Here is a 13,941-nt window from a genome sequence, read left to right on the forward strand (position 1 = left end):
GCAGACAGTACAAAACCAACAGTACAGAGGACTCTATTTGCCATTTTATTTCTGGCCCTTGCATTAAGTAGGGCCTGCTTTTTCTAAAAAATATCACTTCTTTATGGTGCGATCTTCTCAACCATACATGCACAGGGGCTAAAGCTTCCAGAAATGGGTGTTCAGTGGCTGCCAGGGTCTTCAGGAAGGGATCTCACATCAACAGAACAAGTGCTCGGCACATATGGAAAATGAGACTCCTTTTACGGACTCTGCAGCGTAACTTGAGTCATTCATTTTTAACACCCCTTGCATATATGAAATATACCTACATATTATATACAGTGTACTCACACACACTCTGGTCGATTGACAGATACACCCCCACACATACTGATCACTCAACACACACTATCAATTGAGTCACACACCCTCATCAATACACACACCCAATGGTTGATTGATACACACACAGCCTCAATCAATCAATACACACACACTGTGATCATCTGATACACACACACACACACGTTTCTGTCTCTGCATCTCTTTCCATTGCAGCACTAAATGGATCCCAGAGCAAATTATTGAGATCTGCAGGTATTTTTTCCCCCAGGTGGTGCAAGAGAGACCCAGGCCACCAGTTCATGGGACCATGCACCACTGACTCTGTGCCGATGTGTGGCGAGGCGGGAGGCGAATTATCCCAATTTCAAAAAAATCAGCTTCCCATTTCTTCTCTCTCCCATAGCAGGATCAAAGCACCCCAAACCCATGGATCTGTGGGGAGGGAGTCTCTGGGCTTTGGAAGGAACATTCGGATTGGCAAATGAACAAGGACAGGCTGAGTCCAAACTAGCCACCAGTGCATCCCAGGAGAGAGATGAATTGGTCCAAATGTTCCCAAGGGCCTAATTAAACGAGTGGGTGACATGGCCCCGCACACAAGCCCACAGAAAGGGGGGATCCTGAACGGTGCTGAGTCCCTGCAAAGCTCACTGGTTTCATTGGCAGCCCCGTTTCAGAGCAAGCCTTTGCTGTTATTTGTCGAGGCCCAACAGCTCGCTGGGCTCTGTGCCCAGCACAAAGGTCTTGTCTGCTGCAGGTTTTCCTTTAAAAAATTCCCCCCTCCCTCCCCTGCCGCCATGGCTAGCACCACTGGCAGCTGGGGCAGGAAATGTGGGGGGTGGGCATAGCTCCCTCTGGCTTCAGATGGAATTGGGGGTGCTCAGGAGCTCAGGAACCCAGGCCCGCGGTGCTTCACGTCTAGCCCCCTCCCCAATTCAACGGCCACTTCTGAAAAACTGGCCCTGGTAGAACCAATCCAGAGCCCTGACCCTTGTCCCACCCCCCAGCCCTGCCACTCTGGAGCAACCCTTATTTTTAAGCGTGCTCACAAGTCCTAAAGATTTGGGAAATAATCATTAATCATCAGTTTTTGCCCGCCCAGGCTCACATCCGGACAGCGCAGGGCGAGGTGACCAAGGACCCTAGCAGATTTTCAAAAGAGCACAGCTCTGAACTAAGGGACTGATTTGTCCAGACTGCTCCATCCCCGGCAGCTCCCTTTGGGACACTCGGGGCTGGGTTTTTCTCAGGAGCGCACGCACCGCTTCTGAAAGGCTAGCCACTGGGAGCTGAGACCAGAACACTTTCCACAGACCTCAGGGGGGCAAGATTTTCCAAATTGCCTGGGGGATTCAGGTGCATTTTTGTTTGTTAGTTCCTAAATCCCTCAGGCAATTTTTGTAAATCTGCCCCTCAAAGGCATTCTAAACATAATCTCTAATACAGGCACTGGGTCCTGGAATCCGATCGGCTCAGGTAAATGCCCTGTACCGGTGCATTCAGTTCCAAAATCTGGACCCTATTTCTCCACCAGACAATGCAGCGAGAGGGATCGGGACGAGAACCTAAACTGAGGAGATGTAGAACAACAGACACGGTTGTCGCTAATGTCACCGCCGCCTCACCCAAGGCCTGGTCAGTTGCCCTTTTGTTGCTGGACAGTTTCGGTGCCAGGTGTGTCTTTCTGTCCCTCCCCCGCAACTCCAACCCATTTCTAGGGCAGCTGCACCTCAGACCCCCGGTTCTCCCGCATTAGCCCAACGTGGCAAGCGGTGTTATGTGAACACCGGACTTTGACGTTCACTGACAAGTCTCAAAAATCGAACTGAAATGAATCCTCCCCTCCCCCCCAGAACGGAACATTTCAATTTGAGCTTTTTTTCTTGGTTTTTTTTTTTTACATGTGCTTTGTAACAATAAAATGGAAGGAAATTGCAAACTGAGAAATTGAAACATTTTGCTTTTCAGCATGTTTGTCAGGAGGGGCTGACACACAAAAAATGGCAAAACCAATGTGAATTTGTGCCAAATCTGCATTTTTCAGAAGGGGAAAAAAAAGTTTCGGACAAAACATTTCACGTGCCTCTAACTGCAAGATCTGGACTTTGCAAACCCTGCAAGAGACTGTTTAAAATCACACACACACCCCATCTGTCTCCAGAAAACAATCAAATCAAATCTCTTTTCACTTCAATTCTATCACAAAAATCTTGATATCACTTTTTTATTATTAATAAATTCCCTAAATTTGGGGCCTTGATTAGCCAGCTGGGCATGTGTGCGCACGCACACACACACACACACACAGGAAGGAAATGTGCTCTCTTTTTGTCAGGCCTGCGAAGAGGATGCTTCTGCTTCCTCCCGCTGGGAGATAGGGCACAGGAGCAGGTAGGAGTCGGCAGGAGTGGGAGGAAGACAAGAGAGGAAAAGCAGGGCTGCCGACTGGCCTGGGTTGGAAGGGCAACCCTCGCGGCTTCTTTCTCCGACCCATGCAGGGAGGGCAAGAAGAAGCCGCAGTGCCCAGGATTCTGGCCCTGCTCCACGGGAACAAAGGGGGCCAGCTCCCAAACTCTGCAGAGACTCTGGCCCCCTCTCAGCTGAGTCAGAAAAAGGGGGGCATCAAACCCTGCATTGGGAGTGACTCTGGGCCAAGGAAGGGGGAGGTTTGGGGGAAGGCCGTCAGCAGCCACTACAGAAGTGCCGACAGCTCTGTCCCACTGAGGGCCAGGGCCAGGGATCCGCCCCACAGCCAGGACAGCCATTGGTTCCCCTAATCAGCTCCCCGCTCACCCACACAGACTGCAGCAGACAAAGGTGACTCGGAGGGCAGAGGGGGGTGTATCTGGGGATCGCTCTGAACAGACCCTGCTCTCAGCAAAGGGCTTAGTAACTGGGACAGTCGCTATAGGGCACCATCTGTGGGCTCCCCTCTGCCCTGTTACTGGCCCACCTAGAAACACCTTCCCCAGCCGGCAGAGGGATAACACAGCACAGAGCCCGCGGGAGACTTCACTGACTAGGCATATTTCAAGGTCTAACGCGCCAAACTGATTCATTCTCATTTTCCTCTTTCGCTCCCTGCCCCGCCCCCACTGTGTCTGCCGGTCAGTCCGTCCGTCTCTCTGTCTTCACTAAGGGAAGGCCGGAGAAGGGATTTAAACCATAGCCTGCCCCTCTGCAGAATCGCACAGCCAGCCCCGGGGCATGAGGACGGGAAGGGCTCTTGTGTGGAACGGATCAAGAGGCTGGACCCTAAGAAATCCTGCCGCTCTTGGCTCAGGACCCAAGCCAGTGGAGCCGTGTGCTGGCTTTGAGGCTTCAGAACGGCACTGCCAGCCTCAGACCTTCCAAAATCGTGGGGCCAGCCCCCCAAAACGTCCCGAGAGAGGCTTCAGAATGACACGTGGCAGAGTTCTCCGCCGGTTTTCGGTTCTCAGAGGGGTCGTACTCCCAAGCTTTGCTCCTCAGCCAACTTCCCTCCCCTCCAGCAGGGGAAGCTCAAGACCTGGCCTATTCCCCTGACTCCCCGAGCCGGGTTTTGAAGGAAAACACCATGTAGTGCGAGACTCACCATCAAATCACAAGAGTCAGAGCGAGGTGGTGGGGGCATTAGAGACTCAGGACACTCGCTAGGGTTAGGGCTGAATTCAGGCACCAGGAATAACCTCGCGCTTTTCAGCAGGAGATCTCAAAGCCTTTGACAAAGGCGGGCGGGATCAGGATCCTCCTTTTACGGATGGGGAAACGGAGGCATGCGGAAAGGAAGCAAGTTGCCCAAGGTCACCCAGTAGAGCCAGATGTAGAACCCAGAACCTCCATCCACTAGACCATGCTGCCTCTCTACAGGGGCGGGGGGGGAGAACTGCCATACCCGCTCACCGGTAGGTTAGGAGAGGAATTAAACCTCAATCTCTCAAGTCCCAGGGCAGAGCCATAACCACAAATCCAGCCTACCTCACTGCTCCACCCACCCTAACTTCCTTCCTCCCCCCCTCCACACACATGGGGGGAAATCAGGCCCATGAAATGCCTAGTGGCCTCCGCCTGGTGTCCCTTTGCTTCTCGGTTCTTCGCCCTCATTAAGGAAAGGGAAGCCGTCTTCTCTGTTTCCCTCTACGTTCAAAGGAAAATCAGAGAGTGCATCTTTCCTAGCTCTGTAACCACAAAACACAAGTTTCCACAGGGCAGGTTTGGGCAGGAGCCAAGATGTCCTTAAATAACATTTTAAATCACTTTGCAAACTTTCTTTTGTTCGCAAGTAACACGCAGGAAAGGCATGGGGGGAATGAACAACCAGCTGCCCTGTCGCCGTCCTGTCCCGTCCCCCCCGTTCCTAGCACAGATCCACCCCGCCAAACACATACATCGACCTCTACGGCTATCACGCTGAGCCCATCCGAGTGGGATTGTGTGCAGTTGTGTGACTCGACACAGTGGTGTGTGCGAAAATGCAAATATTTGTGCTCGATTGCGTGTGACTGGGCATACGAGAGTGTCACTGTGCTCAACTGTGAGTGTGAATGGATTGTGCATTATGGGCCCATGCGAGAGCCAGTGTGCCCCTGCAATAGTGGCCGTGATGGTGTGTGTGAGAGCCAGTGTGAATGTGTGTTAGTGCCCATGGCAGCCTGTGTGTAAGCCAGTGTGACCGTGCAATAGGGGCCGTGATAGTGCATGTGAGAGCAAGTGTGACCATGTGTTAGTGCCCATGGCAGCGTGTGCGAGAGCACGTGTGACCGTGTGATGCTGCATGCGAGCGACTGTGCCCGTGTCCGATTGTGCCCGCGTCTGATGGGGTGTGTGCCGGAGAGGGGCGGGGGTCTCTGTTCTCCCCTCGCCAGGCACGGCGACAGCCCCAGCTGTTCCATTGTCGGAGAGGGCAGCCGCGCACGCCGGCGCTGCTCACCTGGCCTCTCTTCTCCCCCCTGCCGTCAAATGCCAGCCTTCATCGCTTTAACCCGTGTCATCGCCAGGGCGGCTCCCGTCCGCCTGTAGCACTGGGAACAGGCGCCGCTCGCAGGTACAACTGATCAACTCCACAGCCTCTGCTCCAAACCCAGCCCAGCCGCTCCAGGTTCACACCCAGGTCCTGACTCTCACCACTAGATCCCACTCCTCCCCCAGAACCGGATCGGAAGGGGAGTCCCAACTCCACCCCCTGCCCCAGGCCCCACTCCCCTGGCAGGCAGGGATGAAGCAAAGTCTGGACAGGTCTGAAGGGGAAAAGTCACTTGGGCAAAGCCCAACTCGTTCCTGGAAGCACAGCCCAAAACGTTCAAATGTTCCCGATTGCTCCAGCCTCCCCGCCCCCATTCCTCCCTCCCTCCCCCCGACAGGGCTGCGAGGGCCCAGCCAGGGACCGGAAGCTCCACGGGGCAAGGTTAGTTGTGGGGTACCACAGGCCTGGGCAGAAGCTAGGTTGACCAGACACCACAGCCAGACCAGGGAGAAACGCAGCCCCTTTGCTACACAGACAGTTTGGTGCCAGGTCCCCAGATTTCTGCCAGATTTCCCAGGGTCCCCACCTACTCCTGTTCGACCACACACCTGGCCTCCCATTCGAGTCTGGAACAAACACAGAAACTGAATACATGTGGCCTGGTTAAAATCTCCCACTGAGCGGGGTCCGAACCGAACTCCTGGAATCTAAACTGCCCCAAACTTAGACTCTGGCTGCCACAGCTCTGGCCCATCATCACAGCGCTGATCCTACGTTCTTAGTTAGCTTCCTTGCTTGAACCACAAAAGCAAAGCAGAGCTCGGTCCAGAGGTTTGCACTAACTGCTCCATGCACCAGGGCCGTGCCCTGGACCTGTCGCACCCTCTTTGCACACAGCACAGAAAACATCACACAATTTCCAGCATTATTTGCTGTCTCTGCTCAGGAGGATCCTAGGGCTGGGACAGCCGGGGGCTTGTAGGTCGAGATTGAGGGGCATCAGCAGAGCGGGATGGGGGGGCAGGGCTGGGTCTGTGGCTCAGGCAAAGAGGTGTGAACGAGCCACTAGACAATTACCCAATGCCCGGCACTAGCTGGAGCTGTGCGTCTCGCTTTCAGAAGGCGCTCTAAAAAAATAAAGAAAAGAAAAAAATTCACCTACAATTTTGCAGAGTAACTTAAAAAAAACAAACAACAAAAAACCTGAACCCATCAAAGAAAAGGATGAAAAATGAAGCCAGGCTTCAAGCCGCAGGTCGGGACAGAGATGCCAAATCAACCGAGAAAAAAAAGACGCCATTCTGGAAGGGGGTCGATTTATATAAGGAGGATAAAGAAGTCCAGCCATTTCGGAAATCGAAGGCAAATGGCTTTTACATCTCACCGGGGGCGGCTCCTCCCTAAACGCTCACGCCCGCGCTCACACACACACGAGAAGGTCATTGTAAGAATGCCTCGGAAAAAGCCAGCCAAGAGATCCCAAAATTCGAGGCTGCGAGAGCCTGGCTTTCGTCCGGTTTATTGCAAAATGGAAACTGACATGGTACAGTGGGGAGCCGCACAAGGGGCCTCTCCCCTCCAGCCCTCCCCGGGGCAGGGGGAGAATCGTGGCGGCCGCTCTCCCCAACGAGGCGCCAAACCCCTTTGTGCCATTGCTCCCGGGGGCGGCGGGGGCTGGGAGAAACCTGGGTGACGGGAGACGGGTACCGGGACATCTCATCAAGCCAGGAAGAATGATTCATTTGGTTGCAATTAAGGCTAATGCTGACACCGGTACAGGCCAACCGGTGAGCTCAGCTGGCCGGCTGTGCCAAACAAAAGTAAAAATAACCCCGGCGTGTGCCGGGCCGAGCCGTGGGCGGCGAGGGAGCTAAATAAAGCTTTCCCCAGGTTCGGGAAGTGCCAGTCCCAGGAACACCGCCCGCAGTGAGACAGCAGCTAAACCCCGTTTTATTGTACTCAGTGGGAGGCACCCCGGGTCTCAGCTCAGTCGCCCAGCAATGGGGAGGCTGGTGGGGGGGGCTGGTTTGCATATGCAAATCCAGCTGCTCTGAGCGGCTCCCGGGGTGGTGGTCACGACAGCGTAAGCCTGACTCTGCAGCCTGGTGGGGAGGGAGCCCCGTGGAGATGGGGGACACAGGATCCAGGCGCCCGGATCCACTGGCTCAGTCATTATTTCCCCACCATGGAACAGGCGAGACAGAGGCAGCCCGGAGCTGGAGCACCCTCCGCAGAGCTGGGAGCCCCCCTTTAAATCTTCTCTCGCCATCAACTTGAACCAGGGGCAGCCCCAACGCGCCACGGTCACTGCTGGATGGGGGGAGCCAGGCGCTCCTCCGCCTGCCAGGTGGATCGCCCTGGGGCTCAGCCAGGCCTAGCAGGAGGCAGCCGTGCTCGGACCCAGGGGCAGAAACTCAAGTGCTATGAGAGGCTGAGGGAGTTTAGGAACCTACGGGGCCGACGGAAGCTGAGCCAGGGTTTTGCATACCACTGCACTGCCTACAGCTTAGATGTAGGGGCCAACGCAGCTCTGCGGGCCTCAATCGCAGGTGAAAACCAGAGCAGACAGTCTCAGGGCACCAATCAGGGCAGGGGGATACTTGCCACTCCTGGGGAGGGAGTATCCTCATTTTACAAAGGGGAAACTGAGGCAGGACAGAGCCACCCTTCCCCCGCTCACGCAGCCAGTCACGAGGGGCTAGAACCAGCTCTTCCCCACTCATCCTCTGGCAGCTGTGGCCACGTGTTGCTCGCCACAGGAGAACAGAGCCCAGTTCTGCTGCACACCAGCTGAACGCTGAGAATATTGGTTAAGCGGCTGGTCAGGGCCTTCAGCTCAGGGGACCTTGCAGCTCGTTAAGCCAGAGGAGCTGGCAAGCTCGATAGCAGCCCTGGCCCTCGCAGCACAAGGCCTGGAAAGCAGGGGTCGGTCATGGAAAGAGAGCCCTTGATTTCCCTGGGTACAGACCCGCTGGACTCCTCTTAGGTTTGGATGGGGGCAGAGGCCCATTGGGGGGATGCTGGCCTGACTGCTGGCCTGGGCAGGGTCCCATTGGCTATTGAATCCTTCTCCTGATCAGCATTTCTCCTGATCAGACTCCTGAGGGCTCTAAGCAACCGCGCCCAACGCTGACAGACGGCACCTGGCATCACCTGAAAACACCATTATCCCATGTCACAGAAGGGGAAACTGAGGCAGAGGGCTTGACACAGCAAGCCAAGGGCAGAGCCAGGACGAGAACCCAGGAGTCCTGGTTCTCAGCACCCCACCCCTGCTCTAACCACCAGTCCAGGGAGCAGGCCACTAGACCGGTGGCTCTCAGATGTTTTGCTATCAGGCCCCTCATTTAATAAAGCAACTGCTTCCAGGGCCCCCATCCCATACACTGGAGGCAATAGTCATCTATATGGACCCCCAGAGCACATATACGGCCACACCAGCCAGCAGCTGGACGCACATCGCAGAGTGTCAGAGGAGCTTGTGTCCCTGCTCTGAGCTGACCTGGCCCACGAGTCCTCATGGGAGAAGAGTGGGTCCCCTGGACTGTCTTCCCAGGGACCCTGTCCCCTCCTCTGTCTCTCCATCTGCCCCAGCCTGTCCTCACTGAGCCCCCATCCCCCTCAGTCTATTCCCCCCCCCGCCGAGCCTGCACCCCTGAGCCCCCATTCCCCCCACAGTCTGCCTGTCCTACATGCCAGCCCCAGCCTGACCCTGTCCCCCACGGCCCCAGCCTAAGGCTATCGGTCACCAGCTCCCCCTGCCAACAGGCGTCATTGCAGGGCTGCCCCATTTGGCCCCTGCTGGGTGTGGGAGGGAAACTGGGGCAGGAACAGGCCACCCCACAATGGGGGGGTACCCACAGGAGTCCCAGCCAGCTCCTGCCTTCACTGCATGTCCACAAATGCCCATAGCATGAGAAAGTCAGTGCGAGAGCCCACCCCCTCCCCAAAGCAGGAGTGCAGCCCAGGAGCCCTGGCTGCAGTCGCCCGCTAGACTCCACTCCCCTTCCAGGGCTGGGGACAGAATCCAGGAATCCCAGCTCCCAGCCCCCACCACTCTAACCGCTAGACCCCACTCCCCTCCCAGAGCTGGGACGAGAACCCAGGAGTCCCAGATCCCTGTGCCCCCGCTGTAACCGCTAGCCTGTTCCTCTCTTGCAGGGCGGTTGATCGGATCCACACTTCAATCCACCAGCCCTCAGAGCCCAACTCTGAGCTAAGGCAGGACAAAGGCGAGGGAACGCAGACAGCTCCCCGCCTTTCTTCCAAGTCACACTCCACTGCAGACCAGGCACAAAACCCCCAACCCACAGCCAGCCCCCCGCCCCCGGCTCTCCCACTCCCTGCGGCGAGGCATATGTCAGCCAGGTGAGCTGCGTTATTTACAAGCCAGCCAGATCGGGAAGGGGCCTCTGACTCTTAAAATACCTGGTCCCCCTCCAAACCTCAGGCAGCGCAAACCGACCAGCGCCCCCGCGTGAAAAATGCAAGGTTCGGCGGGACAGAAATGTTAAACCACACAACGCCTGGGAGGTACAAGGAATAGGAAACCGCAGGGAGACGTGGAATCTGAAACAATTCAGGGGGAGAGAGACTGCCGGCGTGAATCACAGCTCGCAGGGCTGGCTGAAAGGACGGCAGAGTTTCACGTGGTTCTTCGGCCAACGCCCAGAAACACACTTTTCCTCCACCGATCTCCAAATGCTGCCCAAAGAGGCGCAGGATCACCCTCCCCATTTCACAGATGAGGCATGGGGCGGGGACGAGACACTGCCAAGCTCACCCAGCAGCAGAGCAGAGAATTGAACCCAGGTCTCCTGAGTGCCCATGCAGTACTCTACCCACTAGGCCTCTCCCTCATACAAACACATGGTGTACGTAAGTTCACCAAGTACTGAAATGCAGCCAGCTCTGGGGAGGGAAGAAAGCAGCTGTTTGTCCCATTTACTGCCACGGCCACACTGCGTCTCCTTATAGCTGCCAGATTTTTTTTTCCTTGCAAAGTCGCGGCGGCTGGGTTCGCCAGGAGCCAGGCAAAATGGGGTTGAGGGTTGAACCGAAAGCCAGGCTGAGTTTCAGGCGGTGGAAGGGGACTCAGAGACCTGACTGAGGGGTTTGGAGAAGAGGCCCAGATCCCATGGAGCCCGGAACGCTGGAGAAAAGCGCAAGTGCAGAGGGGAATTTTTTCTGGCCTCAAATCAGAGTTTGGGAAAGCCAAATCTAGCTGAGGCACTTGTCTGGCCCCATCATTGAGGCGACTCATAACCCCTCAGGCAGGGCAGGATCCCATTTTATAGAGGGGGAAACTGAGGCACAGAGAGACAATGGCCCAAAGGTACGTCAGCTCCTAACTGCCTCTGGGCCAAATGACTCTCACCAAGAAGCCTGCGACTCAAACCCAAAGGCCAAGGTGACAGCCCTAACCGCCAGCCCCCTTGCTCCAGAGTCAGGCACTCCCCTAACCAGGGAGGGAGCCAGTCTACACTCGGGCTCTCAGGCCGCATCTCCTGCCCGGCCCAATGCCAGCTCAACCCAGAGAGAAGGGGAGACTCACGCTCAGAGTTCAGACCACGAATAGAGCCCACGAGACCTGGACTCCTGCCCTCCAGCTGTAACTGCTAGACTCCCCTCCCAGAGGTGGGAACAGCCTCCTGCCCTAAGCCACTAGACCCTGGTTCCCTCCCAGAGCATGGATTCTGAACCCAGGAGTCCTGACTCCCAGCCCTCCCCGCTCTAACCACTAGACCCCACTCTCTCCTTGCCTTTTCTCCTCTTTCCAGGCCCTCTCCTCATCTGCAAAGAGCAGGCCTAGACCCCATGGCACCCCTGGCTTGGGGGTGTCCATGAGTCGCCAGCTGCTCTACCCCTTTCCCCAGCATCTTGAGGAAGTCCTGCGGCCCTGCGGGAAGTCAGCCTGGCCTTGGAATCTGTGACCGCGGCTTTCCGGGGCTGGCGAGGCAGCCCGCCCCCTGTGCCTGGGGGCGGTGGGGTAGGTAGGGGAACAATTTTAAAGCGCTGGGGATAACAAGGGCGCCTTCAAGGGACAGTGTGAACTGTACCTAATAGGATTAATGCTTCAGATTCATGTCCACTTTGCTCGGCACAAAGCGGAGATAACTCATTAGAGGTCTGCAAATCCCCAGGGTCATGTTCGCAGAGCCGCGCTGTGTCAAAGGAGCGGCAGGACACTAAGCTCCCGAACTCCACGGGAAGGGGGTGGGGGAAAACCCTCCAAAGGTTTAACTCTGGAGCCTGGCATCCTTCAAGGAACCAGCACGTTTGGGGGGGGCTAACGCGGGCCCGTTGCAATGAAACCTCGTTAAAGCCCCTGGCTCTGTAGAGACTGCAGAGTGCTTAGAGTCCCGCCAGGGGGGTCAGAGCTGCTGGTGTCTAGTCCTGGCTGTCACTGATCTGCACTGTGACCTCAGGCAAGCCACGTCCCTGCTCTGTGCCTCAGTTTCCCTATCTCCAAAGCAGGGATAATGCTGCCCTCTGCCCCAGGAAAGGTGGGAGCCAGGAGCCTAAATTCAGCTGGGGCTGTAGAAGAGGGACCCTGACCGGGGAGGAGCAAGAGGAAAGCAAAGCAGGATTAGTGCACACGTAAGCGTGCACAAGTGCGTGCAGACGCTCTGCCTGACCGAGTGCACGCACGGCCCGCGGGCTGGCCTGCGGACCTGCACGCACAGCACATGTGGAAGGGCCCACATGTCGGCGTGTACGGGCCTGCACGGCCGGCCTGCGAGCGCACGTGTGTTTGTGCATGTAGGTGCCCGCCCGGTCCACACGCTCCCGTGTCGAAGTACGTGCACAAGCGTGTGCAGCGGCACACGCACCAAGCAGAGTGAGCCCGCAGCAGCCCGGGAGCATGCTTCCTTTCACCTAGCAGGCCGCCCACTTGGGGACCTCGGCCCAGGCAGAGCGGCGCGAAGGCTGCACTAGGAGATTACACTCCCTCCCGGGCTGAGGGAAGGGATGGGTAATTAGATTAACGAGGAGCAGGCCGCAGCTCGTTAAAGAGTGGTCAGCTCTGACTTGTGGTCAGTCGCTGGAGCGCTCCGGCAAAGATAACACTAACCGGCCTGGCTGGCTGCCTCTCCCACCCACGCACCCCCTCTCACTGGCCCCTAGGTGGAGGACAAGCCAGGAGTGTGCTAGCCACTCCGCTGGAGCCAGGCAAGGGAAAACAGAGCCTGAGTGGGTCCTTGGCCGGGAGTTGGAGAAACCGACTGGGGAGTCAGGACTCCTGGGTTCTGCTCCCGGCTCTGCTGTGAAGCCTTAGCTGAATCAGTTCCTCGCTCCATGCCTCAGTTTCCCCCTTAGCATCATGGGGGCAGAGAGAGCCATGAGGAGGGCCAAGCAGGTCGTGCCCATGTGACGTGAGCTCTGCTTGGCTATTCTCCCTGCAGCTAGCTCGGAGAGACAACCCTGCCCCTGCTCGCACGGAGCGCGGAGAATCCCGGAGCAGAGCCCCTCAGCCCCGGGGTCCCAGGCGGACACGCCACCCCTGCTTTCCGCAGCCCTTAAGGGCTCCTTTGTGCCCTTCGCCAGGCCGCTCTGAAATCTGCCCCCCGCCTAGCCAACCCCATTGGGGCGCGGGCCGGCCCGGCTAAACCTGCCTCCTGATTGGCTGCCACGGTCCGCATTGCTGCTTCGCACTGCAGCATTAGGCGTAGCCATGCTGCCGAGCCCACAGCTGTAGCCGCCCGGCAGCGAGCCAGAACCCCGGCTGCAGGCAGGAGCGAGCGCGGGGGGCTCCTGATCCCCCCCCGCCAAGCCCCGCGGCACCGCAGCCCCCCTAGCACCTTGCCCCCGATGCCCACCCCCAACTCCCCGGTACCCCCCTTCTGCACTTCCCTGCCAGTGGCAAACCCAAAGCAGCCAGTCCTCCAATCCCCCCGCCCCTCCTGGGCCCTCTGCCTGCCAACGCCGCCCCCCCCTCCCCCCAATATCGCTGTGCTCCATTCCCTGCCCCCCCCCACCGGTGAGAACAAAGTTTTTCTGCAAAGTGGCTGCCCCCGTGGGGTCAGGGATTGGCTCGGCACAGACTCAGCCCCAGCCAGAGCCAAAAACCCAACGGCTGGGGGCGGGGGGGATTCATTGGCAGCCAAAACATGGTCGGCAACGGGACAGCGAGAGAGAGAGAAAAGGAGGCAGCTTCCCAAGCGAGCGCGTGGGCCCTGGCCAAGGGGGCCAGGTTTTGGGCCCTGTGGCTCGAAGGGAAGTGGCAGCAGGGCCAGGGTGGGGTGGGGAGGGACAAGGAGGACAAATGAACGAAACAGCAAGAAAGGAAGGAGAAAGGCGATGGGGAGGAAGGAAGGGCGCGGAGAGCAAGTGAAAGAGGGAGAACGGGTGAGCGAGACAAAGGAAGAAGAGTGGGAGAGCGAGCAGGAGAATCAAGATGGCCGCCAGGCTGGCCAGGGAAGGTGCCGGCGCTGGGGAGGCTGTGTGGAGCAGACGGGCAGGCGGATCGGGCTCTGTCCCCACCACACACACACACACCAACCTGGCTGTCCGGGGGGGAGCCAAGACATTTATTCCACCTGCTGGGGGAGAATTGGCAGGGGACTAGGCAGTTCGTACCGCAAGACTGTAAGGCAGGGGGCTTGCTGGGCAGACAGGGCCGGCCCGCTGTGTATGGGGCAAGAGAAAGTTCAGTTCCTCACATTAACCCC

At 57.4% G+C, this 13,941-nt stretch overlaps 1 protein-coding gene across 4 annotated transcripts in view; it reads right to left on the reverse strand.

Moving 5' to 3' along the window:
* Window positions 1-13,941, reverse strand: part of NFIX (nuclear factor I X) — a 143,005-nt gene that overhangs the window by 86,348 nt on the left and 42,716 nt on the right. The gene's annotated exons all lie outside the window — the stretch shown is intronic.

This window comes from Natator depressus, chromosome 20, assembly GCF_965152275.1.
Source record: "Natator depressus isolate rNatDep1 chromosome 20, rNatDep2.hap1, whole genome shotgun sequence".
NCBI lineage: Eukaryota > Metazoa > Chordata > Testudines > Cheloniidae > Natator > Natator depressus.